The 27,763-nt window shown below is 34.0% G+C and overlaps 1 long non-coding RNA gene across 1 annotated transcript; it reads left to right on the top strand.

Moving 5' to 3' along the window:
* Positions 1-1,208: 1,208 nt before the first annotated feature.
* Positions 1,209-17,711, top strand: LOC103096712 (uncharacterized). Its single transcript, XR_465316.2, has 2 exons — positions 1,209-1,344; positions 17,560-17,711. It is a non-coding gene; the product is annotated as an uncharacterized LOC103096712 (long non-coding RNA).
* The last annotated feature ends 10,052 nt before the right edge of the window (positions 17,712-27,763 follow it).

Here is a 27,763-nt window from a genome sequence, read left to right as displayed (position 1 = left end):
CTGGGAGCCAAGAAAGAGGGGGTTGGGAGGATGATAAAGAAATCAAATCTCTGCTTTCAAGGTATTTATATTCTTTTGGAGGAAACAACATGCAAATAACTACATACATACCATATATATGTATATATACACATACACACACACACACTGGAACCAGGATAGAAATAATGAAACCTAAAAGAAGAGAACAGAATATCAAGAAGGGGGTCTTACAGTTTCATAAATATTAAAGGTTAAAAACATTTTAGAAGTCCATTGGATTTGTCAATTAAAAGATCATTAGTATAACAAGTGAATCATTCCAGTATTTAGATATAGTTCTCAACCAATAATTATTAAATGTTACAAAATAAAGGAAAGTATCCATTTTCAATTTCACATTGGTAACTTTGGAGAGAGCAGTTTTGGTTGCATGATGAAGTTGGAAGGCAGACTAAAGAGTTAAAATGAGAATGAAAGAAAAAAATGTGGGGACATATATGGCAGATGGCTTCCTTAAGGAGTTTAGTACCTACAGGGACCCAAAGGGAGTAGATGTATAGGATCATAACTAGCAATGATGTGAAATCAAGTGAAAGTTTTTTGAGGATGGTAGAAACATGGGTGTATCTCTAGTCAGTAGAGAATATATGGGAAAAGACTAAGGCTTAGTAAGAGAGTAAGAATGAGAGGGGACAGTCTGTTGGAGAAAATGGGATTGAATAGAATCACTTGTGAATAAATGAGTTAGCCATGGCAACCTCTTCATATTAGGAAGAGATGAAGGAGAAGATTGGTAGAAGCCATCTGAATGTTGTGAACTGAAGAGAAGATAAGAAGACTTTCCAGGATAATTTGCTCATTTTTTCCTAGGGGAATATGAAAGAAGATTCTCACCAAAACAGAGAAGGAGGATCAATGAGAAGTTTAAGTAAGATTGAAAAGGTTTGGAAAAGCCATTCTTGTGAATGGGATAATTAATTGAGCAATAATGTATAAAAGACCTGCTATTTTGGCATAGTTGAGATTATGTAATGAAAATTTATAAAGGATCGAGTCATCATAGGATCAGAAAGTGATTTAGGGTTTGAAATAATCTTATGTATCATATGTAAAGGCAAAAAATAAAAATTTCTGGATTTGAAAAGTGGCAAGAACCACAAAAACTCACTTGCTGTTGGTATAGTATCTGTTTGGGGTGATAGGGAGAACAACAATGGACTTGGAATCTAGAACCCTACATTCAAATCCTAACCATACTATATAGGCCTTAGACAAATCATTTAATTTCCATGGGTTTTGGTTTCATCATTCATGTTGTTTGGATACAAGATCAAGTTTGTCAAGTCCCAAGATAAAACTCAGGTAAAGTTAATTGTAATAATTTATATTCTTATACCAATACTACCTACCTTATTGTAACACTGTTTCTATGGAAAATTTGGTTTATCAAAAGAAATACTGACAAGAAGCCAGAAAGTGACTTCCAAGTCACATGGCCAACAAAATGGAGGACTAGACATTTTCTCTGATGCTTGAAACTGTTAAATCCTCTCCAAAACAAAAATTATTCACAAAAGATGAGGCAATTTCAGCTATCTCCAGGGTCTAGAAAATCAAGAATCCAATGAAAGGTAAAAATCACCATGAACTAACTAATACATAGCTCCTGTTTACTCAACGCCTCCCCACTCCCCCACCATCCACCCTATTTCTAATAACAAGACTGAACTTGCTGATCTGATCCACAGGCTTGCAATCTCACATCCTGGCCATCCCCACCACTTTATACTGCCATGGTAATCCAAATTCTAAACAGTAGAAATTTGCTGAAATTGTGAGAGCCAGCACCATGGCAGTGTTTTGTGTTATAAAAGATCACCAGGGGAAACTGCAGAAACAAAGGGAACAGGATACGTAGGGGTTGTCATAGAGATGGGCTTTATATTCTGACTCGCAATCTTGCCCCTCAGTGCTTTGGAGATCTAAACTTCAAAGGGAAGAAATTTGCTCTGGCTGCAATAATAGCATTAGTATCATAGCAGCCTGTAGTTATGGGACACAGAACTGAAGAACAGAGAAAACAAGGCAGGACACAAGTTTGGAAAGCTGTGTAGTATGCTACTGTGCTAAAGGAAACAAATGGAGCTTCTAGCTAGAACCATGTCTGTCCCCACTAAAGTACTTAGGGTATAGAACTAAAGCTGGTAAACTGTGAATTTCCCTGGTCTAGAAGCATACTGAGACACTTTGATGTCTAGCTCCCAAGGAAACCATTATCATAGGGTAGGTAGTCAGAAGGTGAGCAGTAAGGGAAAATAAGAGGCAATGGAGGGAGACTTAAAGTACCAAAGATCTCAGAATGAGGAAAACTCTTGAGCATAAGTAGATAAAGCAACAGGGATTAAGAGAAGGAAATATAGTCCCCAGATGTAGTAAACAACTTCAGGAATCTCCAAATAAATCCTTGAAAACAAAGAAAATTGATTCAATATGAAGTGATGCAGAGGACCCTGTGGAATTTTAGGAGGAAATGGAACTATATATAATGCACTCTTCTTGAGTGTTTTAAAACAGAAATGAAAATTATGACAGCATAATTTATAACACAATAAAAAGTTGGCAGAATAAAAAACTTTGAATATATGGTGGCAAGTCTCATTAAAGAATCAAAAAAGAAAGGACAACTTTTTGGGAATGCAAATACAAAGAAGCAAAGGTCAATATGGAAGAAGAGAAACAAAAAATAACATTTTTTAAAAAGTGCTCTGCACAATCCAAACATTAATATAAAAAACAGGATGCATAGAGACAACCTAAAGATTTTAGGACTCAGAAGAATACAAGTCAAAAATCGGAATACCATAATGTAAAAAATAATTCAATTAAACTGCTCAGAACTTCTGAACAGAGAAAAGGAGGTGCCATTTGAAAGAATTCATAGAACAACCTAGGCCTTCTGAGGGACTATATTACCTACTTCATTGAGTAATCATAAAGAAAACCTATCGATATTGCATTAGTTGTTGTAGTAGTAATAATCATTGTAGTAATAAAAGCAGCAAGTAGTAATAGTAGTATTAATAATGATAAAATAACAGTTGTAAGCTTCATTGATCCACAATTTCATTGATAATTCCCCTCCCTAATCAGATGGCAACTTCCTTATGTTTTAATATATAGTACTCATGAGTTGTTATTCATAAATATTATTGCCCAGGAGCCAAGTGTTTCTTGATAGTTCTCTCTAAACCTGTATAAGGTGGTCCTCAGATAATCAATACACTGGTCACAGAATCCATTCTCTGAGCCTTCCCTGCTCCATAGCATCTGCAAGAACTTGCATCCCTCTGGCATAGCCTTAGAGAACTCAAGGTCATCTCCACACCATGATGAGGCAATAGAGTGGTATTTTAGTGGAGATAAACTCTAAACATATAAACAAAATGTACTTTATGATGTTATTGTTACCGCATTACTTTTACCCCATTCTGTCATCTTATGACAGCATGATTAATAAAGAAAAAAGTTGCTGGAAACTAGGTGAAGAGTCAATGAAAAATACAGGGAATGGGTAGTTTATAAAGGTAGGAGGAAAATGAGAAGACAGAATGTTACTTTGTTGATTAATGTTTGACCATAAATTCCTTCCATAGTGAATATTTATTTTCAGGTTTCACTGCCAAAAACATTGTTTGGGATTTTGATCAATCACTAACATCTAAATTTCCTGTGGCATAGTTAAAGAATGTCCAAAGGATGACAACCAAAATGATGAAAGAATTAGGAACCTTTTCATACAAAGAGTAGCTAAAAGAACTGGGAAATTTAACGTATATTTTAAAAGATTTAAAGGGAACTTGGAAGCACTTTCAACTATATGTCAGGCATAGATATATATGAGTCTGTCTCTTGCATATTATTTTTAAATTTTTATTTTATTTATTTAAAATATCCAATTAACTCTTTACCACCATCTCCCCTCATTCAAGAAGGCATAATTCAATGACTAGGTCAAACGGTTTTATAATTTACAAGTTTTATAATTCTTTGAGCATAATTGTAGATTGCTCTCCAAAATGGTTAGATCATTTTAGAATTCCTCCAACAATTCTCTAACTTATTGAATGCAATCATCAGAAGGAGCTGCCTTGCCTCACTAAGGATGTTGCCTTCATCAGGAACCCTTTATTCTGACCAGATGTCAATCACTCCCCAGGTTTTGCAAGATGACTAAACTAATTCCCCTTGATGCCCCTTCCAAGCATTACTCCTGGCTGAAGTGTATTTAAACCCTGCCTCTTCTGATCCCTCCCTGCCCTCCTGTACTATGGTACTGTATCATGTCTTAGATTACAATTCCCTTGCCTTGATTAAAGGTGATTATTTTTGTTACATTGGTAATCTTCTTTATTTCAACTTGACAACATAGAGAAATTATAGAATCCTAGTATTGAATGGAACCTCAAAAATTATCTATTATAGTTCATCCTTATATATTAGATACTACTAGTGTGAATGCTATATTCCAGCTACTAGAGATCGGATATAGCTTAAAATACTGTGCACATGGTAAGAAATGACTAAATGATTGTTGTTTTGAAGTTAATCATAAATTTAATCTGTAAAATCTAGACAAACCACCAATGACAAAGTCACTCTCCCCCAATGTGACCATTTACATTTTTCTACAACTATAAGTCAGAAATGTTCATCGTGATGAGCAGAAATCTGTCTTCCTGAAGTTCCAGTCTTTAGTCAGAATAATAGTGACTTTAATGATAACATTCAAAATATAAATGATATTTGTGCAAATTCTCTTTTAGTGATTTAACTCATTTAATCAGGCATCCTTAATTTTTCTGACAACATAGCCAACCTAATTCTTCTCCTAATATTTTGATTATTTCTTGATTTTACAAAGGAATTTGTTCTTTTCTGGCATCATTTCTTGTTCATATTGCTACAACTCATTACCTTGGGTGGGAGAAGATAGAACATTAAGAAAAGAATGAAATAATCAGTTCTTGTTGAATAATGGAGATTCATACCAATATACATTTTTCAAGCTGGGATGTTAAAGAGATTAAGAAAATATCAATATGCATATTTAAATCTCCTAATATGAGAGCAAGATCTAAGGGGGAAAGAAAGAGTTGAGTCAAATACTTAATTCTTCAAAAAAGGAAGGAGAGTGTCTTGGAGGTTTATAAACAACAGTTGTTAGGATTTTAATCCGATGGTGGGGTGAACTACATGAATCTCAAAGGAGTCTGGGCAATAAGGGGAAGAACCTAAGAGAGTGATGTGAAGTCAGGAGCATTCCAAAACAATAAAAATAAAGTGTAGCCAACATGCTGCAAAGGGTAACCAGGAAGGCAGTCTCATCAAGAGGGAGTCGGGTCTCTGCAAGAGTCAGAAGATGGAAGAAGTGGGAAAGTAAAAGATTTAAGATGAAAGCAAGTTTAGTTTGTATGCAGAAGGCTTTCCAGAGGGCAAAGTGGAAGGGATGGTTAAAATTTGGTTGAGAATTTGCAAGGGGAATATTGAGGAGAAGCAATTAGTGTATGGGAGAGGGAAATGGTTTAGATGATGATCTACACGGGTTCAGAACCACTGGTATGTGGATGGTAAAACCAGATGGACCATACCAGGATTGGGAATCATAAAGTAAAAAATTAACACAATTTCAGTCAGCAGTATTTTGACTTAAGGACAAGTTGTTTCTGAGTTTGGAACAGTTCAGTTGAGGGAGCAAAAATCTGGAGTGAAAATACTGGTGATATTCTCCTGTCCCAGTAAAAGAAGCTTAGGTGGAAACTTGATGAATTTGTGTAAGTAATAGATTTTTAAGAATGTACTGACATTCTGGGACTCGTAGTTCAGCGGGTCAGGAGTGTCTCTCTCAGCCCTGGGAATGAATTTCCACTATTTGGATTTTTGAACCACATTGAAGAATTGAGTTTGAATGAGTCAGGAAGGAATTAGGAAGAATAGTGACACAAATTCACAATCATTGAGACATCCTGAGTACTTTCAAAGTTTAGCAGCAGTGGCAATAGAGAACAGCTTCCATATCTCCATCCAGAAGTTAATCAGCTTGAAGCAGAATGGGTATCAGGAACAAAAAAATAACAAATAGAAACTGAGAGTAAAAAATAAAAAGAAAAAATAAAATGAAGGTCAAGATATGTCAGAGAAGGGAGAGATCTAAGAGAACCACAGGCCTGTTGCAATTTTCTTGGAGAGAAGGCTAGGAATGAAGCTACTAGTTATGCTTTATACTTCAAGGGCTGAGGAAATGTAATGAACCTTTAAATAAAGCAAGCACATGAAGGAATAAATGAACAAACAAGCAAAAAAAATAATCAATGAAATGACTGAATAAATCAAAGTTTGACACTTTCCTCAACCTTTCCATCCCATATGAGAATTGAACACTAGTTTGCACCCTTTTTCTTGGTATTTTATGATCAGTCTTAGAGTGTTTCTCTAGTGAATTGAATTTCCATTCGGATTCTACCCTTTGATTGGGTTAAGAGCAAAGACTGAGGCTAATCTGGATAAGGAAGACCTTTTTAAGCTTCCTGCCATTAAAGAAGATGCTTGACTTTGTTCCACATGACTCCAGGGGTTCAGAAGCCTGTCCTCTGACCCAGAGTGAGATCATCTGTACAGCCAGGGAGATCTAGAAAAAGTGACATCCCAGGGTCTAACTTAGGAATTAAGGAAGCAGTGTTTTCTCTTTCTTTCATGATGAGCCAGAAAGTACTCTCTTCTAGCCAAGCAGTGGGAGTGAACAGGGACATGCAGTGAACAGCAAGCTTGGTGATCAGCCATGTGATTATTTTCTTTCTCTGTCCAGCTTATCACTATTTAATAAATATAAATTAGCATATAGTTTCCAGAGAATTGTAATCTTAACAACCAGTAACAGCCACTATAACATATTCTGCTTGCTTATTCTATCTACATTTCTTCTTTTAATTGAATTTTGCTACAAGCATAAAGAGGCCAAGGATTAACCATGATAAACTTGAAATTAAATTGGAGCAAAGTGCTAGACTAAAATGTCAGGAATTTTCCTAACACGTATCTCTAAATCATTATGGCTATACTTGTAACTTTTTGTTTGATATATGTTCCATAAAACAATAGAGGAGCATACCATATGGAACTGAGAAAGAGCCTACCTTGCCCCTAAATTAGAAATTGGAGCTAATTGTTGCAACAGTAAATGGCTAATTACCTCTCCATATTCCATGCTGACAGGCAAAATAGTCAGTGTCACATATGTAACATCATCCCCATTTTATAGATGAACAACATGGCTTTTACCAATATGGTCATATGATTTGTTAGTATCAGAGCCAGAATTCTTTTTTTTAATTTAATTTTATTTTTTTTAAACCCTTACCTTCCATCTTGGAGTCAATACTGTGTATTGGCTCCAAGGCAGAAGAGTGGTAAGGGTTAGGCAATGGGGGTTAAGTGACTTGCCCAGGATCACACAGCTGGGAAGTGTCTGAGGCCAGATTTGAACCTAGGACCTCCCATCTCTAGGCCTGGCTCTCAATCCACTGAGATACCCAGCTGCCCCTAGAGCCAGAATTCTTCTGAGTTCAAATTTAGGCTTTTCTCATAACAATCAATGAAGTCATATTCATATTATAAAGTCCTCCTTAATTGATCACTGAACCCCTACTGACTTCATAACCTCAATACTTTTTGAATTACATGGGGAGGAAAGAAGCTAACAAATTTTAAGGAGGCAAATAGAAATGAATTTTTAAATATTATATATGTATACAAAAATCATTTGATAGTGACAAAAATTTGAAAGTGATAAACTGAAAGGTGAATTCTTTCTAAATAGTTGTGGTTTTTCTGCTAATTCATTGCTTTGGATTCATTTATTTAATGAGTATTTTTAGCATATACTCTGTGTAGGGAAACTATAGGCTATAAAGTCAAGGGACTTTTTGTCTCCATGACCAAGGTAACAAAGATTGGGATATTCATGATATTCATGGAAACCAAGACTGGAAGCGACTTGCCCACAGACTCAGAGTTAATGGGTGTCAAAGGCAAGATTTGGATTTTCTTGACTCAAAGTCTAATACTCTAGAAGATTATTTATCTATATAGATATGAATTCCTATTCATAATAGATACCACATATTATATATACATACATTCACATATATGTGCTTATATCCTGGTATATATTTCCTGTCATATATGTCTATTTGCTATATAGATATATCAACACACATATACATGAATACATGAACACACATATGAGAAATGATATAGATATAGTAGACATAGTGCTATATATCAGAGACATGATGTGATTTAGATATAAATGTACCATATTGTCATGATATATCATATATATGTATATATAAAGTCATTATATAATAGAAATTATAATCCTATTAAATATTTACCATTCTTGGGTACAGGAAATTAAGTTACATGCTTTGCATTTCATTTGCACCTTTCAAATGGAAAGTTTTTAACACCCATCTTTCTTTAGCTAAGCATGCTTTCTTAACAACATGATTTACAAATAACATTTTTCAAAGGTTTCTCGTACTTGAAAAAATTATACTCATCAAATACAAACCAAATGCCTTCTTTCTGTAATGTTGGCACAGAAAGCATGCCTTTCACACAACTGATTTGCTAAAGAGTTTTCATAGCGTTTTTCTTCCAAAGTTAATTACAATCTTTATTTTTGTATCAAATTCCAATTTACCAGCAGGATCTACAGCTGCTCCTATGTAACATCACCTTTTGAATAGCTTCTATTTATTGACAGAAATTCAGCATGGCCCACAATTGTATGTTTACAATGTACTAGAAACAGCAAATGAGTGGGACTTTACAAATTTAATTTAAAATCATCATAATGTATGAGAAAGAAATAATTTCGGCAAATATGGAAGAAAGTAAAAGTACATATACATTGGAGAAAATAGTGCATGAAACACACAATTCAATTCCTGCTGCCTTCATCCTCTATTCCATTATAGGAGACCTAGAAGTGAGGAATTCTGAGTTTCCTTGTAGTGCTATAATTCTTTATGTCTATGATTCTGCTACATTTTGGGCTTGTATTTATTCCCAGAATTGTAGCTTTGAAATGTCTAGATCAAATGATGGAGAATATATGCCCTGTATCCCTTAGTACATATACTAAGACCCACACCCCATTTATACTTATGTTTTCTGATACTATAGACACGTTTGAGGTGATGGTCAAAGAACATGGAAAGGGATGCATGTATCCAGTACATATATACCCACAATTCTTTTCATTGCTGTGTTTCTCCAAAAATCAACAAAATCTGTACACAAGTTATAGTGGCTGCATGATTTTTCTCAGTCCATTTTCCATTGCCCCATGGGAATATAAATTCCTTGAGGGCAGGTACTATTTTTCTTTTCTTTCATATTTATATCTCTAGCACCTAATATAGTGCCTTGCATAGAAAATGATTAGTAAATGCTTGCTAATTTACTGACTTTGATAGTATCAATAGTATCTCTTTTGTTTTCTGGAGCTGAAACATTTTCAGCAAGACTCAGGATTTTCAGCAAGACTCAGGACACTGTCATTCATATGTTCAGCTTGACTTAGTTCAATAATACACATAGTTCATCCTTTTCAACCAAGAAACAACGAACCATGCTAGGGCCACAGCTTTTACTAGTTACTTTTGCACATGAGGCTGATGAAATGAATTAAGATCTCAAGGCAACTTCTATTGGTGTGTACTCAGATACAACATTGCCAGAGAGGAAAACATGTAGAAAGGAGGAAATACAGTAATGCCATTTTGGAGAGAAGCTCTTCTGGGGCAAAGTAGCCCATAGGATGAAGCATATCACCTAGCTATTTATTATTGCTGTTTATTACTCTTTAATTTAGATGTTAAGCTTGGAAATACATTAATTACTCATTGGTAGACAGACTTAATATAATAATACAATATACAATAATCATATATTTCCATGTGAATTTGGAAACTATGCCATTTGGTGCATATATATTTAGCATCAATATTGTTTCATTATATATTTTATTATCTTTGATGTTATAAAGATGTAATTTTCTTCTTTTTCTCTTTTGATTAGATACATTTTTACTTTTGCTTTATTTGAGATTATGATTTTTACCCATGTTTAAAATTTTAACTGAGGTATAGTTGATTCTGATCCAGCCTCTTATTTTTATGCTGTTTGCATCTCCCTGCTTTAAATGTATTTTTTTTAGACAGCATACTGTGTAATTTTGTTTTTTAATTTGCTCTGCTCTCCTTTTCCATTTTATGGATAAGTTCATCACATTCACATTCACAGTTATAATTATTATGTTTCCCTCCATTTTATTTTATTCTTCTTTACTCATCCCATTTACTCTTCTTTTTCTCTCCTTTCAGTCTTTCCCTGTTCATAGATGTTTTGCTTCCAATCAGTGTCTCCCACAATTTTCCCAACTTTTTGTCCATATCCCCCCTCTCTCTTAATCCCCCTGGCTCTCCTTCCCAATAGTGTAAGGTAGTTGACTGAGTGTGGGTGTTATTTCCACTTTGAGCCAACTCTTATGAAGGTATGGATCAAACACTATCCACCACCCCCTCATCTTCTCCTCCATTATATTAACTCATGCATGTTTTCATAAGAGATAGGTTTACCCAATCTTCCTCTCCTTTTCTCTTCTGCCCATGTGTTCCTATTTACTGTCCCTTGATTTATTGTTATTATTATTGTCATTATTTGGTTATCAGTTCATCCTATTTATCTTATTCCTTTCCTTCATTCTATGTATATTCCTTTCCATTGCCCCAGTAATGATAAAATTCTTAAGTATCTTGAATACTTTTAGTATATCAAGTATCATAGATATGTTAAGTATCTCAGTTATCAATTTCCTGAATATGAATATATACTCAATTCAACCTTATTGAAACCCAAAAGTTTTCCCTTCACCTTTTTATCCTTTACTTCAGTGTCAAATTTCTTTATTAAATTTTCTTTTCAGCTCTGGCATTTTGGTTAGGAAAGTCTGGAAGTCTTCTATTTCATTAAATGTATTTCTCCCTACATGGAGGATTATGATCAGTTTTTCTGGGTATATAATTCTTGGTTGTAGTCTTAGACATTGTCTCCCTTCTTTCCCTCACTGAGGGTAGGGAGAATGGGAAGGAAAAAAGTCACTTGTAACAAATATGCATAGTCAGAGAAAATAAATAATAAATTGGACCAGAATGAGAGAGAAAAATAAAAGAAGTTGAGTCCTTTCTCAGCTTTTTCTCTGTTTCATGGAATTCTTACATAAGTAAAGACCTTTATGAAGATCTTTCCTTTTCTGGCTTTAATTCTTCCCTGAAGAACTTTAAACCTGACTAGCTTTCAATAGCCTGTTATCTAGCTTAGAAAAAAAGTACAAAATGTATGTTTCTGGCTATATACTTATTAGTTTGATTAAATCAAGCTTTCATTTTGAACTTAAATGGGCCTTAAAGGAAGGTTTAAAAAATAAGGATAATTCTTGCCAAGGTAGGCCTAGACCCTTTTGGTTTAGATTCATTACAATTATTTTAGTTTTTTCCTTTGTTTTGTTCTGTTTGATTTTATTTCAAAGGAAGGATATAAACAGACCATCTGTTTAGTTGGGATACCTTTTATTTTATTTCCAAGGTCTTAATTGTAAGGAATATAGCCAAGTAATACAAAACTGCTGAAAAAGCCTTGTAGATATAAATGAGAGATTTAAATAGAAAATGTTTTTTTAAAATGCTATTAGCTAGTATGACAAAATAATTGTTCGGGATTCAAATTTTATTAGGAATAAGAAATGAAGTCATGATATATGGCAAAATTTTGTATACATTCATAGAGATATATGAAAATTAACTAAAATATGTATTTTGATAAAGGAGAAAATAGCAGATTGTAGTCCTACCTTTGTTATTCACTAAGTTCAAGACATTAGACCAGTTATTTGACCTTCTTGTAGCTCTATTTTCTCACCTGTGTAATCATTGCCAAAAGATCAATAGGAGTAAACATGTCATAGTCAGATAGAATTATATCTGATGCATACATCCAGGTAAGCACTTGCTCTCTGATTGGCTGTGAGATGCCCAGTCCCTGTTGTTCTCTTAGTTGAGGCTATCCCTGTAAAAATCAGGGGTTAGACTAGGTGATTTCTAAGCTCCTTTGTAGTACTAAGGTTCTAAAGTTATATACACACATCCCAGGCTTGTGTGGTAGAGACATGAAGAGAGAGAGGTTTTGCAGTAACAGTAACGGTATCTCTCAGTGTCTCTCCCTATCTCTGTAATACCTTTACCTTCATTGTAACTAGGTACCATCAGGTGTATCCTCATACTTAGTAGCAGCTCTCTCTAGTTATAAGCCAGAGCATTCAGTCACTGCAACAAGTAATAGTTTCCACAGATTAATATTTTCTATTTCACTTGGCATGAACCACTATCCTCACATTGGAGTAACACTATAATTTGTGCTTGTTCTGGTAGATCTGGAGATCTTGGTACAGAGAGTCAGAAAATAAATGAGTCTTATGCCATATTGCTACTACTCTCCCTTTCATAGTACTAGAGACAACCCTGGTGTGGAGGTATATAACTCTGTTACTCACCACTATACCTCCTAAGTCCCAACAGGTGAGCTTCCCTTTTAGACAACATTGTCATTATTATTCCATAACTCTTAAAAAGAAAACATTTACTAAATGCTAAGGTAAAAGAAGAAATAATAAGTTAAATCTCTAAGCTTTTACTAAGCATTCAATATGTTCCAGGCACTATTCTAAAAATTGATTACACAAAAAAAGAAAAAGAAATGGTTTTACCCTGAAGGAACTTATAATCTAATGGAGAATATATGATGTAAACAACTATGAGCTACATATGGGGAGATCAGTTACTCATCTGTAACTTAAACACTGAGTTTCCTAGATTGCTGAGGGGTTAAGTGATTTATCCATTCCCTCGTGTCGTTATATTCATAGGCATGGTTTGAACTCATGTCTTTTTAACTCCAGGGCCAGGTTTATATCCACTATGCCATTTTTTATTTATGAATGTGTGCATATTTATGTACATGTATGCATGTATAGAATCTCTTTGATTAGATTTAGGAACTATCTTAAGTCTCATCAGCACTCTTTTACACTCTCTTCATATATGTTTGTTTTTTTTCTGTAACTTATTAATCTCCATTTTCTATTGCTTAAATTGCCCCCAAATTCTTAGAATGTTTCTAGTTCACTATTTGACTGTACTTCTGGAAGCAACAATCTTCCCAACTATCAAACTGAAATAAAAATAAGTATTAATTTAAAGGACAGCTCCACACTAAGGAACAATGACTAAAATTTCAAGTGACTAAGCTGATGATATTCATTCTAGGAATCTGTTCCTAGTAAAGGGCATAGTTTATTGGGAGTCTATTTTCTTTGAAATAGAACTTTATAATGAAAAATAATAAAATCATTTCTGTGATACTTTTTCTCCAAAAGAGCTTTCAGTAAATTTCTAGGTAAGTACCAAAAGATTTTATATTTTACATTCAAGTAAACATTTGAAACACAATAGACAACATATTCATCTATTTACTCCTCCCACTTACCAAGAAGTTCTGAATCCACTATATAATAATGGTTAAATATGGGATTTGAACTATCCTGTGATTTTTCTCCCTACCCTAGAATTCTTTTGAGTTCTACAGAAGACTTGTCAGATCAGATATATCCCAGGCTGCCAAATCCTGCTCATCTGGATCCCCTCAAGCCAAACCTCTGAGCCTGGCCTTCTCAGTTTCTCAGGACTCAACATCTTCACAGTGCAATCAAGTTAATTTTTGAAGGAGGAGTCTAATCACCAATGTACCTCTCTTCAGCCATTAAACTCTGTCTGAATTCATTCATCAGTGTTTAGCATACTTTCATTCTATCATATTCTCCCTGTGCCAGTGATTAGGAACAGTGATTGGGACGTCAATGTACAATTCAGTTCCTTATCCCTTATTGCTCCATTCCTCACTACCATCTCCCTCCTTCCTATACCCAAATATTCCATTCCAAATCTACTCACCCATTCATTATGCTCTATGGAAATCTTGTGCCATAACAAGTTCCTTAACAAACTTGCTTTCATTTTAAGACTTTTCCATTTTCACTCCATTCATCTTCTGGCCCTCACTGAGAATTGGCTGCCATTGGGGGCCTTTTTTTCCAGAACTGATTTCCTTTGATTTAGTATTGGTGGTGGGGGAGTCAGAGTACTTTGTTCTCACTATTGCAACTTCCAGACTCTCCCTTTGATACCATCATTCAGTAACCACTCCTTTAATGTTCTTTCAATCCAAATATATCACCTAAATAATGTGGTGGCTAATATCTACCAATCCCCTGAAGAAATTAATTTTCCAGAATTAGTGAATCCTGGGATTGATCTATAATACAAGATATTCACAAGTGATTTCATTCTCTCCTGTCTTCCCTAAAAGACTGCTCCTGCTATCATCATCCCTACCCCCTCACTAATTTTTACTTTCCCCAGAGGCAGCTAGGTGATATAGTAACTAGAGTGTGTGAAGGTTTAAATTTTGGGGGAGTTGAAGTTTGAACAAAAGCCAGTGTGCAGTTTATTAAACACAAAAAAAACTTACTTTATTATTGGGAAAAATGGGTAGGAAATAGGAAGGAAGAAAGTAATCTTACAATAGCTTGTAACTATACCCCAGATGCCAATCCTGACTAAATTTTTCTAAAAAACCTAAATCTGTCTGCCTCAGAGGGCAGTATCTTCTGCTAGGCCGAAGCCCTCACTTACTCTCCTACTCTCACTATCTTAATTATTAACCACTATCTACCTTATCTACCCAAGTTATTAATAATCAATAAGGCTATTAAGGCCTTAATTTCATTTCTCTGTCTCCAAACAGAGAGAGTGCCAGCAGCACAACCTCTCCTCCAGGAAGCAGACCCAGAGACAAAGAGCCCTTTGCAACTCTCTTTAACTGACTAACTCCCCTCGGCCACACCCTTCTAACTGTCACTAACTGACAACCTGCACAGCAGGGGATCTCTTACTGAAAAATATTATTGCTCTTTTTCCTCTTAAATATAAAAAGGGAAAAATTAATATAAATTCTCTGAACAAGTGCTAAGCTTATATCTAGGAAGATCTGAGCTCAAAACCAATCTCAGACACTTGCAAGTTGTGAGACACTGGATAAATCACTAAACTTCTATTTATTTCAGTTTTCTCTATATAAAAATAGGGATAATAATAGCAATTATCTCTCTGAGCTATTGTGAGAAACAGATGAGATATATTTATGTTAGCACAGTAGCCGGTATATAATAAGTACTTAATAAATGCTAACTTCCTTCCTTCACATTTTCTAGATGTTTCCTTGATGCCTATAAATAAACCCACTAGTCTCTCCAAGTAAAAGTTAAATAAACAAAACCAAGACCCTCCAGATTAAAACATCACATATGCCAATATTTGGTAACTACAATGCAAAGGTGAAAGATAGGCATGGGAATATATACATTATATATAATATATATATATATATATATGTAGTAATATGAATGGTTGAGGAAAAATAAATTAGAGAACTCAATGACTTGTAAGTTATATGGAAGCCCCATGCCACTATATTTTGAACATTTTATTTTATTTTGTATTTTAACAGGTAAATATTTGTAACTAATGTGGGCATTATCTCGTAAATCAACCAGTTGTATTCATAAACTAGTCAGAACTAAAATCCAAATCTGAAAAAAAAAATGAGAAGAAAGTATGACCTACAATTAAAATGACTTACCTGTAAACTATTTAAACAAATTTAACACAAAAAAGGAAATAGACAACAGAAGTAACACTGAAACAGATTATAATATTTTCATCTAGAAGTTTAGCCATTATTAAGTTCATTGCCACCTTAAAAAATTGAGAACACAGAAAGAACATTATTTAGTCAAAATTTGGCAGTTGGAAAGTGAAAAGATTGCTGCCAAAGGCAAACACAAGGTTAAGGACACTCACCTATTAAATATTATGAAGAAAGGTGATGGATGATTACAAGTTTCATTGTATCATAAAGCAGAAAGAAGCAGTAGAGAGTAAAATAAATTTAAAGGAAGTTTGACAAGATATCCAACTAAGCAATGTCATCACAAGGATATTCAAAGGTGCAAGTGGAAGGCAGGCTACAAGCAAAAGAAAAATGGAAAAGATTTCATAAAAATTAACTTTTATCCATCAAAGAGACTGAAACAATTACCCTTGGAAAAACTTTATAATCCCTAAGGTATTTATCAAGAACTTTAAGATGGCACAAAAGAAAATAAAATAGACTGGATTGGACAAAGTTAATATAGAAGACCTCTATGCTGGAGGTGATGCAATTGCATGGGATTTGAGAGACCACTGCAAAAAGTAACTACAGGAGATGATGATTCCAATGGTGATATTTCCAATAGCAAATTCCAATAGCAAAAAAAAAAAAACCTCAATGGCAAAGGAGGTGAAAATACCAATTGCAATAAAATATATCATCATCCTTAGTAAAAATGGAAAAAAATGATAAAAAGACAACATCAATAACTTCTTACATATATGACAACTCTCCCATCTATATTTATTTGTTATCTATATGTGATTCAAGGGCATCTCTAATAAAATATTAGTAGAGAACAATAAAGCTTTCATAGGAAATAGTAAAGAATAAAAACTTTTTCCATCTTACAATTAATGTAAAGATATAGTGAAAATAACATTCTTTTCTGGTAATTTGCAGTTTATGATTTATAAAAAACATTTGATTTGATAGAACATGCTACTTCATAGACTCTTATAGGAAAATAGCTCCCCAAATACATCAAAATTATTCAGGATTCCCTGGCTCACATAATAAGTAATAAGCAATGCCATAGAATGACCCCCTCATAAGAAATATCAGGAATCTAACAGTCCAAGGATATGTACATTCAACAAAGAAATTTTAACACTATCATAGAAGAAACCTTGTGGAGTTGAAGATATAGGGAGGTTCATTTAAAAGGAATATTGCATGAATGCATAAAATGTTCAGAGTTCTATTTGTAATACTTTTGTAATTTTTTTCTCCTCCTGGAATTTTATCTTGAGATTTTCTTAATCCATAGGCAACTAAGTGGTTCAATGGAGAGTGCGCCAATCCTGAAGAGAGGAAAATCTGAGTTTGAATCTGTCCTTGGATACTTCACCTTGGCTTGCCTAAGTTTCTTCAGCTGTAAAATGGAGATAATAATAGCACCTACCTGACAGAGTTACTGTGAGGATTGAATGAAATAATACTTGTAAATGACTTAGCATAATTATGGACACATAATGGACTCTTAATAAATGCATGCTTCATTCCATCCTTGTATTTCTTCTTTGTGTTGAAGAGTGTCTGTTTTCTTTTTGCTTAGATTTTCAGTCTCTCAATTAAGGATGACTGGGGAAGATTTCCTTCCTTCATATTTCTTTTGAACTTTTCTAGGTTCTCCAATTGCTGCAGATATTGGCAGTTTGTTCCCTGAGCGTGGAATAAAGAAGTACCACAATCAGCCACACTAAGCTATCAACAAAAGCTATCAGCATACTAAGCTATCAACAAAAAGTATGGCAACAAGTAAATCTGGCTAATGATAACTTTTTTTGTCCTCTCCAGTATTTTGGTAAAGAACACAAAGGTTGGGATTAATTGTTTTAGGACAGTGAAGCCTGGGATCCCAGTCTTAATATTTTATCCCTCCCACATCCCTAGACTGTTGTAGGAAGCTGAGGATAATCTCTATTGAAATGGGACTGCAAGTGGTAGAGATAAAGAGGTCTAGAACCTGTTTACTCCCATAGTTCTGATGAAACTCAAGTAGGAAAGAAGTTGGCTAAACTAGAGATTATATCATAATCCTCATTGCTGTCTTTAGGGGGATGTGTTGTAATACTTCATTTGTGTCTTCTTTCCATTGTTTGCATTGTTTTTGAAGCAATTATCAAGGGAGATTGAATTGAAAATTTGATTGAAAATTCTCATGTACTTATTTTGTTTTTAAAAATGTAATGTAATTATTTTGTCCAGAAGTCAAATCACAGCTTTTTGCAAAAAAAGAAAAGTAAGTATATATTTTATATAATAGTTGGCTATGATATAGTCTATCTCCCTACTAGTCTAAATTCCTAGAGAGGAACCACGTATTAACTAAATTATCTATCTTCCTTAGTATAGTAGTTTCCACATATTAGGAGCTTTAAATTGGTTGCCTTCAATAATAACAACACATTTATATAATTATTTAAGGTGTATTAGGAATTTAAAAAAATTAAAAAAAACATGATCTGGTTTTATCCTTAACAACAATCATATGAGATAGGTGCAATTATTATTTCCATTATAATTTAGGACACTCATATTACAGAAATAAGAGACGTTCCTAGGATCACTCAATAGGTATCCAATGTAGGTTTTGAATCAAGGTCTTCTTCCTAATTCCAAGTGAATCATGTACTATGTGAAACTAGTCTACCATTTTTTTTCAGGAAGTCTTTCCAAAATTGTGTTCATGATATATTAGAAGGTTTTTTTTTAATAAAACTTAATTCATAAGCACATTTAGTCACTAGGATATTTTACAGTTCTTGTACTATGGTTATATTATCAATTATTATATTCCTTTTTTAACTATCTAGACTATCTTATTCTATGACTAAAGTTGAATGAATCAATCTTTATCCTTTTTTTTCTTTTAGATTTTATTTTTTAATTACATTTCCAATTTTTTCATTTGATTTTTAAAATTTTGAGTTCCAAATTACACTCCTTCCTTCTCCTTTTCTATCCCTGAGATGAAAAGCAATTAAAATAGACTACATTTGCAGTCTTGCAAAATAGCTTTCCTTATTAGTTTTGTTGTGAAAGAAAACATAAATTTAAACAAGAAAGAAAAATAAAGTTCTAAAATGTATAACTGAATATGCATTCAGACACCATCAATTCTTTCTCTAGGGATTCAAAGCATTTTTCGTTTTACTTCCTTAGTAATTGTCTTGGATCATTCTATTACTGAGAATAGCTAAGTCATTCACATTTGATCATTATATAATGTTGCTGTTACTGTGTACGATGCTTTCCTGGTTCTGCCCATTCCACTTTGCATCAGTTTACAGAAGTCTTTCCAGGTTTTTCTGAAAGCACCTTACATTTCTAATAACACAATACTATTCTATCACAATCATACTCTACAACTTCTTCAGCAATTATCCAATTGATGGACTTCCTGTCAATTTCTAATTCTTTGATACCATAAAAAGTACTACTATAAATACTTTTGTACTTATAGATCATTTTTAAAAAATTATTTTAAATATAGAACTAGTAGAGGTATTTCTGGGTAAAAGGGCATGTGGTTTTATAGCCCTTTAGAAATAGTTTCAAATCGCTCTTCAAAATGTTTGATCAGTTCACAATTCTTCACAATTCTATCAATAGTGCATTAATGTCCCAATTTTTACATATCTCTAACATTTATGATTTTCCTTTTCTCTGATATTAGGATAGGTGTGAGGTGGGAACTCAGAGTTGTTTTAATTTATAATTCTCAAATAAATGGTGAATTAAAAGCATTTTTCATAATATAAAAAATAGCTTTCATTTTTTTCCTGAAAATTGCCTATTTATATCCTTTGGTCATTGGGAATTACTTATATGCTTATAAATTTGACTCAGTTCTCTATAGATTCAGGAAATTAATCCTTTATAAGATATACTTGCTGTTAAAAAAATTCTTCAGTTTTATGCTTTCCTTCTAATCATGGCAGTATTGATTTCACTTGTATAAACCTTTTTTAATTTAATTTAATCAAAGTTATTCATTTTATGTATCATAATGTTCTCTATCTGTAGTTTTGTCATAAATTTTTCATTATCCATAGAATTGACAGTTAAGATATTCCATGCTCCCATAATTTGCTTATGATATCAGCTTTTGTGTCTAAATCATATATCTATTTTTAATTTATCTTGGTATATAATGTGAGATGTTGGTCTTTACCTACTTTCTGCCAAGCTGCTTTTCAGTTTTCCTAGCAATTTTGTCAAATAATGAATTTTTGTCAAGTACTAGATTACTATGACCATTTACCACTATGTATTTTATACCTAATCTATATTCCCTTCTCCAACATTCTATTTCTTAGCCAGTACCAGATTATTTTGATGATTACTGCTTTGTAATAATACAATTTGAAATCTGGTACCATTAGGCCCACTTTCTTTGACATTTTTTTTCATTAATTCTCTTGATGTTCTTGAACTTTTGCTCTTCCAAATGAAAAAATTTCATTTCTTTTCCAGGTTTATAAAATAATTTTCTGTGATTGGTATGGTATTGAATAAGTAAATCAATTTAAGTAGACATTTCATTTTTTATTATATTGGCTCAGCCCACCCAGTTGTTCAGATCTGACATTATTCATATGAAAAGTATCTTATAACTGTGTTCATATAGTTTCTATATTTGCATCAGTAGGTAAACTCAATTATTTTATTTTGTCTACATTTATTTTATTTTTAATTTTTAAAAAAATTTTCTATGGTTACATGATTCTTGTTGTCTCCTTCCCCTCCCCTCTCCTGGAGCTGACAAGCAATTCCACTGGGTTATACATATGTTATCATTCAAAACCTATTTCCATATTATTCATTTTTGTAATAGAGTAATCTTTTAAAACCAAAATTCTAAATTAAATATTCATATCAACAAGAGATAAATCATATGTATTTTCTGGATTTCTATTCCTACATTTCTTTTTCTAGATATGGATAGCATTCTGACTTATAAGTCCCTCAGAATTGTCCTGGATCATTGTATTGATTCCAAGTCAATTACATTTGATCATTCCATGATGTTTCAGTTACTGTGTATAATGTTCTAAAGACTTAATTAACCACCAAACCCTCAAATTTAATCATTGGTATAGTCAGTGTTAAGTATAAAAAAGATGATTGTCACAGAAAATTCCCACTGTCTGAAATCTAGTTTATCCTTATTGTGCCTGTCAAAATCCTAGCTAGGGTACCACAGAATTAATGATTTTCCCACCTGAAAATATTTACTCCATACTTAAATCTCCCTGGAGCAATTTGTATGTATCCTTGAATTCCATCTCCTATGGTTCCTAATTCTCGAAATGACTGCCCTTTCCTGCTTCTCTTCAAAATCTTAGCTACATTTAAATATCAGTAAAGGTATCCTATGAGAAGGCCAACCTGTTTTCCTTCATCTGCCACTTTTTACTGATTTCGTCTTCATCATATTTTCTTATTTTTCTTAATCCTCATTGCCAAACTAACTGAGGCATTAAAAAAAGAAAAAAAAGGTAGTCCTCATACTAATTTACTCCAACAAAATTAATTGTCATGTTGACTATGTCCAAAAATTTAGGTCTCATTCTGCCTTTTGAGTGTATCATCTCCCTGAAAGGACATCTTCAAGCCTTTGGAGTCATAGTTTATGATTTCATTGATCAAGATTCTAAATTAATTTTTAATATTGCCATTGCATAAATTATTTACCTCGTTGTACTCATTTTACTCTAAATCAGTTCATAGATTCCCAATATCCTCTGAAAGTATTTAATTTTATTATTTGTAGAGTAAAATAATACTGTTACATTCCTATGTCATTAATATTTAGCCTTCCCCAAATAAGTGGTCACTTTCTGAATTCCCAGGTTTTTTAGCTACTAGCAAAAGAGCTATCACAAATATTTTATACATATATGACCTTTTCCTATTTCCACTATCTCTTTAGGATTTAGGCCCATACTGGTATAGCAGAATAAAAGAATATTTATAGTTCAGTAACATTTTGACCAATAGTTCCAAATTGCTTTCTGAATGATTGGACCAATTCATAATTTCACCAACAGTGATTATGTTAGTGTACCTGTTTCTCCTCAGCTCAATATCATTTGTCATTTTTCTCTTTTGTCAGATTCGACTTGGATTTGAGATGGTATGGATGTGAGATAGGCCCTTAATATTGCTTAAATTTGCATTTCTATAATTATTAGTTATTTGGAACACTTCCATATGGTGTTGACAGTTTAATTATATTTCTTTTTTTAAAAAAAGTTATCTTTTAACCTTTTACCTATTGGGAAATATGTATTAATCTTATAAATCTGATCTCTATGTCTTGGATATGAGAACTCTATCAGAAAACCTTGCTATGAGGATTTTTCCCGAGTCATGTTTCCTTTATAATTTTAACTACATTAAATTTGTCTATTCAAACTCTTTTTAATCTTATATAATCAAAATTGTCCATTTTATCTTTTCTGATCTTTTTTCTCCTTTTTGGTCTTTTCCTATCCATAGTTCTGAAATGTAATTGCTTCTTTACTTCTCTAGTTTGTTTATGATGTCATCTTTTATGTCTGCTGCATATCCATTCAAACGTTAAGATGAGATGTTGGTCTATACTGTAAGTTTTACCATGGTGCTTTCTGTTTTTCAAAGTTTTTGTCAAATAGCACATCTTTACACTAATAGCTAGAATCTTTAAGTTTATCCAACACCTAGCTATAATGTCCACGTCTTTCAATATGTTTTACACCTAATCAGTTCCACTGATTAACTTTTCTTTAACAGGTTTTTAATAAATGTTTAATTGAATCTATTCTATATCATCATCAAATATTTCTTTCTATGTATTCTCTTTATATGTTTACCTGATATATTCTCTAATGGAATATAAACTCCTATACCATAAAAGCTGTATAATTTTTCATAATTTTATCCTTAGCACTTATCCCAGTACATTGTACATTATTATCATGTGTCAAGGACACAAATCATTGCTTTGCATCAAAGTTATCCTCCTTTTGAAAAGAAGTTAACTGATTAACCCATTTAACTGATCACTACTGAGATCAGATATACAGCTTTGCTTTCAATGGCACTCTGGCCTAACCAACTACTTTAATTCATTTCAGTTTCATAGTCAGAGATACATGGTAGGCTGTGGTATTTCTAGATAGCCATTTCAGGATGCACTGCACAAAATATAACAGAATTGTAATTAACCATTTTATGGGACATGGGAAAAACACAATTCAGATCTATAAGTAGCCTTTCAAACTTTATTTAGTCAACTATTTCTGTTCCAAAGACCATCTCAAAACCATAATTGGAATTTTAAAATAACTATTTGGATATATTGAAGTTTTCATCTCTTTCTGCCCTCCCTGTATTATAGGAATCAACAAAAGTAGAGATGGCCAACTAGGCTCACCCTCTGTTCTGGCAATGACTGTATAATGATATTTATTTTTTAATGTTTAATTTGATTTTATTTTTCTATTAATAAGCCTTTTTTTTCTTTTCCTTCCCTCTGTCTTTAATATAAAGGGAAAAAAGAAAAAAAAACCCTAAGGCCAACTTTTAATGAAGAAGGTAGATCATGAACTATGCTTCCCAGCTTGGAGGGAGCTAGGTGGCTTGGAGTTAGGCTAAACCTTAGTTCTTATCTGACCTCAGACAGTTCCTAGCTGTATGACCTTGGGCAAATCACTTTATCTCTGTGGTACCTCCTACCAATGGATGCGGGGTAATAGAGTCAGGTTACAAAATGAGATATGTCTTTTGAAATGAACATTTTAAAAAATAATTTTGTTCAAATCTGATAAGATTTTGAGCTATGAGAAGCCTTAATTTAGAGATTTTTTTTAAAGTCAAAGAACATGGAATCAGGGCAGTCAACACAAGATAGGATCAAGGATTAACTCAACCCCAAGGGTTGGAAATTTGGACCTAGTACTTAATAGGTGTGCCCAACATAGCTAGCTAACTGCATCATTTTATAGCTGAGGAAACTGGCACTCTAAGAGGAAAAGTGGCTTGTCCATGATCACATTAGTAGCAGACTAAATATTCAAACTTGGATCACCTGTATCTAAATCATAGGCTTTTCGCATTCTACCACCAATCTCTGCCCTCACTTATTTATCTACCATCTTGGCACTCTACACATAGGAATTTCTCCAGTTATATAGGGGAATGAGTAATGTAGCTGTTAAGGGAATTTTGGGAGAGTCAAGTAGAAATTCTAAAGGGACACACAGGAATAAATAGCTAATCATGGAGTAAGTCATCATCTCAACAGTATCTCCTGAAATGGAGGAGGGGGAGTAGAGAGAAGGAAGGCTAGTTATAAGCTAGGTAGATGTAATAGATATAAGTCTCCCATCCAAACCCTTTTCTCCAGATCAATTATTCTTTAACTGATGACTTATAGGGTATAAGATTAAAATGAATATCCAATAACTCCAGGTATCATATCTCATAATATTTATTAATAAACACTTGAAGTAAAAGAACAAAAATAAAAATTCAAGTATGACCATATGTGAAAAATTCTCCTACCTGTCACTCATCCAACCTCCACCAGCCAAGTTCTGGGGAAAAAGAGACCAAGAGGGCAAAGCTACCTTCAAAAAGACTCCTCCCTATGCTAGCACATAATGTGAGAAGGAATATGGGAAGCAAGTTCTATTTTTCTATTAATAAGCATTTATTTCTTTTCTCTCCCTCCTCTCTCTAATATAAAGGGGGGGGGGGAGAAAAAAAAGACCCAAAGGCCATCTTTCAGTGAAGAAAGTAGTTCATGAACTATGCTACCCACCTTGGAGGAATCTACGTGGCTTGGAGTTAGGCTAAACCTTAGTTATGGGAAAGAGAGTTCTAGGGAACAAAATTCTGTTTACACAAGAGACTTGGCTGGAAGAAGGGATGGGTGTTTGAAAGGGGATGACAGAGAGGGGGCTATTATTTTGCACAGAAAACCAAACCCTGCCACCAACCTATAACAAGAGAACAGCTTGGGTCCTATAAAGCAAAGAACCTTATTTCTGTTTTACCCAGAATACATTAGAAACACCAACAGCCCTAGATATCTGCTGATAATATTGGCCATCACTTTACTTCCTGCTGCTTTCTCCATCAATAGTTTTTGTATTTATTTCTTCCTTTGCCTTCTCTCCTTCAACATAAAAATCAATTCTAGAGCTTTTCCCAACAGTTTCCTAAACAGCCTGTTTCCACTTTCAGGCTCAGGCCTTTTGAACAACAGAACATTTTAGTTTTCCTTTTTTTCTCCTTTGGACTCCTGCTATTACCACACAAAAGGTCCCCCTTTCATGATTTCCTTTTCTAATCCGCAGTCCTTGCTTATTTGAAGATGGCTGCTAGAGAGAAATATTCTTGTTGTTATTGTTTTTTTAAGTGCTTTGCTATATTGTACTCACCTCAATCCACCAGTAGATGTCATGCTAACAAATGAAACACAACTTTCCCTTAAGTTTTCAATCACAAGGAAAAATCTTAAGATGAAAACCTTGGTGGGGTGGGGTTGCTGGTAGCTACAGTTGTTCTGAAATCTGGAAAAAAAGTCAGTACATTATTACAAACACTCAAATGATGCTTTTAAATACTTCGTTGAGTCACAAAATACTGGGTTAATAAAATAAAATACAATAAATTTTGGAGATCAAGTGTTCCAAAGTTAATGGAATAGAATAGGAAACTGAGGCCTGAGCACCTTGTCTAATATCATGTAGATAACAAACAGTGGAATTAAGGATTAAACCTGCAAATCCAAATTCTAATCCAGAATACTTTTGCCTCCTTCCCATACTCAAATCTGACGTATATGGCTCTGGATTGCTATTGTTGTTAAGTTGTTTCAGTCACGTCTGATTCTTCATGTCTCTGGTTACAGTTGCCTTATTTTAGCCAATTCTTTTATTTTAAACCCTTACCTTCCATCTTAGAATCAATACTGTGTATTGGTTCCAAGGAAGAAGAGTGGTAATGGCTAGGCAATGGGTATTAAGTGACTTTCCAGATTTGAACCCAGGACCTCCCATCACTGGGCTTAACTCTCAATCCACTGAACTACTGTAAGAAGTAGAAATGTGAGGGGTTTTTATAAAAGGTTGAACTGGATTCTTTAAGAATAGGGACACCAGGAATTTAATTGATTCCAAAGAGATTTATTAGCAATTTATTTATAAAATATAGAAAGAGTGAAAGTAAGAAAATCAGAGAGAGGATAGGGTAAGATATCTAGCCTAAGCACTAAGTATTTTGCTCTGGCGCAATACCAGGCAGGGCTAAATAGCCCTTAGCCAGAGACGCTTCACCCTTGAACCAAGGACCTGGGGATGAAGGAAGCTTCTCTCAAGAGGATAGGTCTCTCCAGAGGCTGGTCTCTTTAGAAAATCCAGGAAAGGAGTCAGTCTTTCACTCACCACATGTCAGTCAAAGGGGAAGCAGTCTGAAATCTTTAGTCAGAGCTCTTCCAAAGGTGGGTCAAAGACCAAAGAGAGAAGAGTGCTCCACAGGAAGAGCTTGGATTCTGATTCATCAGTCACTATCACACAGGTGAATCACAGACCTCCCCCACTCCAGTGTAATCAGGGTGTTTACACTTCTGGTGATTACATCTAAACTTGGGCATGGGAGAGTTCATTTAATCTTCACACTACCCAGCTGCCCCTATTTTAGCCAGTTCAGGTGATGAATCAGATGAGGTTGTCTGAATTGATTATTAGAATACTATCTTAGAAAAAATAAATAATACTATATCCACTATCAGAAAAGACATTCAAAGCTTGTGGACATTAGTGTCTTCTTTCTGAAAGCATATTATTTTCTCATCTAGTTATAGTCTTTTTCTTATACCCTTATAGTAATCTGAGAAAAATTTGAAATTTCACCCAAAGAGTCAGGGCAGGTTACCAGGAATAAGAAGTAAAGAAAGTCAAATGAAAAGAATTAATATATTTTCCTCTACTAAAATTAGAAAATTAAGAATCAATGAGCCAAAGTAGTAGAGAGATTTAAAGTTGGAGACAAGGATATTCACAGGATAAATCCATAAATGGAAAAAAGACTAGAACTGGAGGTTGAGAATTCAAAAATGAAAATGGAAACAAAGCAAACAAGAAAAGAGTATTAAGTTACGGGAAGGCAACAAATTGGATTGGTTTTGGAGTCATATAATATCATACTTGGAAAAGAACTTCAAGATCATTTTGTCCAACCCTCTCATTTTGTGCATGGGGAAATTCAAACCCAGAGTAGTTAGTTAAGTAATTTGCTCAAGGTTATACAGATGTAGGCCAGGACTTCCAGGTAAATAGAGTTTAGGAATCTTCCTCTCCTCAGTGCCTACCAATATAGATTACCTCAAAAGGCCAAAAAAACTGAATTCATTTGAACAAAGGGACTCCACAGTAGGGCATAGCATTGAAGGCATGTGGGATTTGGGCATTTCCACACTATATGGGGGGTGGAATAGCTTCCATCAAAATTTGAGCTGATCTACCCTCCCCCACCCCACCTACAGAGCCAGAGTCAGAGCCAGCACATGCTAGAATCAGTGAGCAAGCCAGGGGCACCTCTAGGTCCTTGGTAGCTAAGACCACTAAAGACCTACCCCCGAGAGCAGCTAGAATTGAGACCCAAAAAGGCAGAAAAGCACAGACCTTGGGTGAAGAGATAGCACAGAGAAGGGCTGCAAACAGTAGAAGCTCCAGAAACTGGAGAGGTGGCCTCAGAAAAAAATGTCACTCCTTAATTCCATATACAGAGAGCCTGCTCTCCTCACTCAGACTTCTGACTGGAAAGAGAAGGAAAA

Source organism: Monodelphis domestica, chromosome 3 (genome assembly GCF_027887165.1).
Source record: "Monodelphis domestica isolate mMonDom1 chromosome 3, mMonDom1.pri, whole genome shotgun sequence".
Classification (NCBI taxonomy): domain Eukaryota; kingdom Metazoa; phylum Chordata; class Mammalia; order Didelphimorphia; family Didelphidae; genus Monodelphis; species Monodelphis domestica.
The sequence above is the reverse complement of the archived record's forward strand: the minus strand, read 5'-3'. Positions and strand labels throughout refer to the sequence as shown.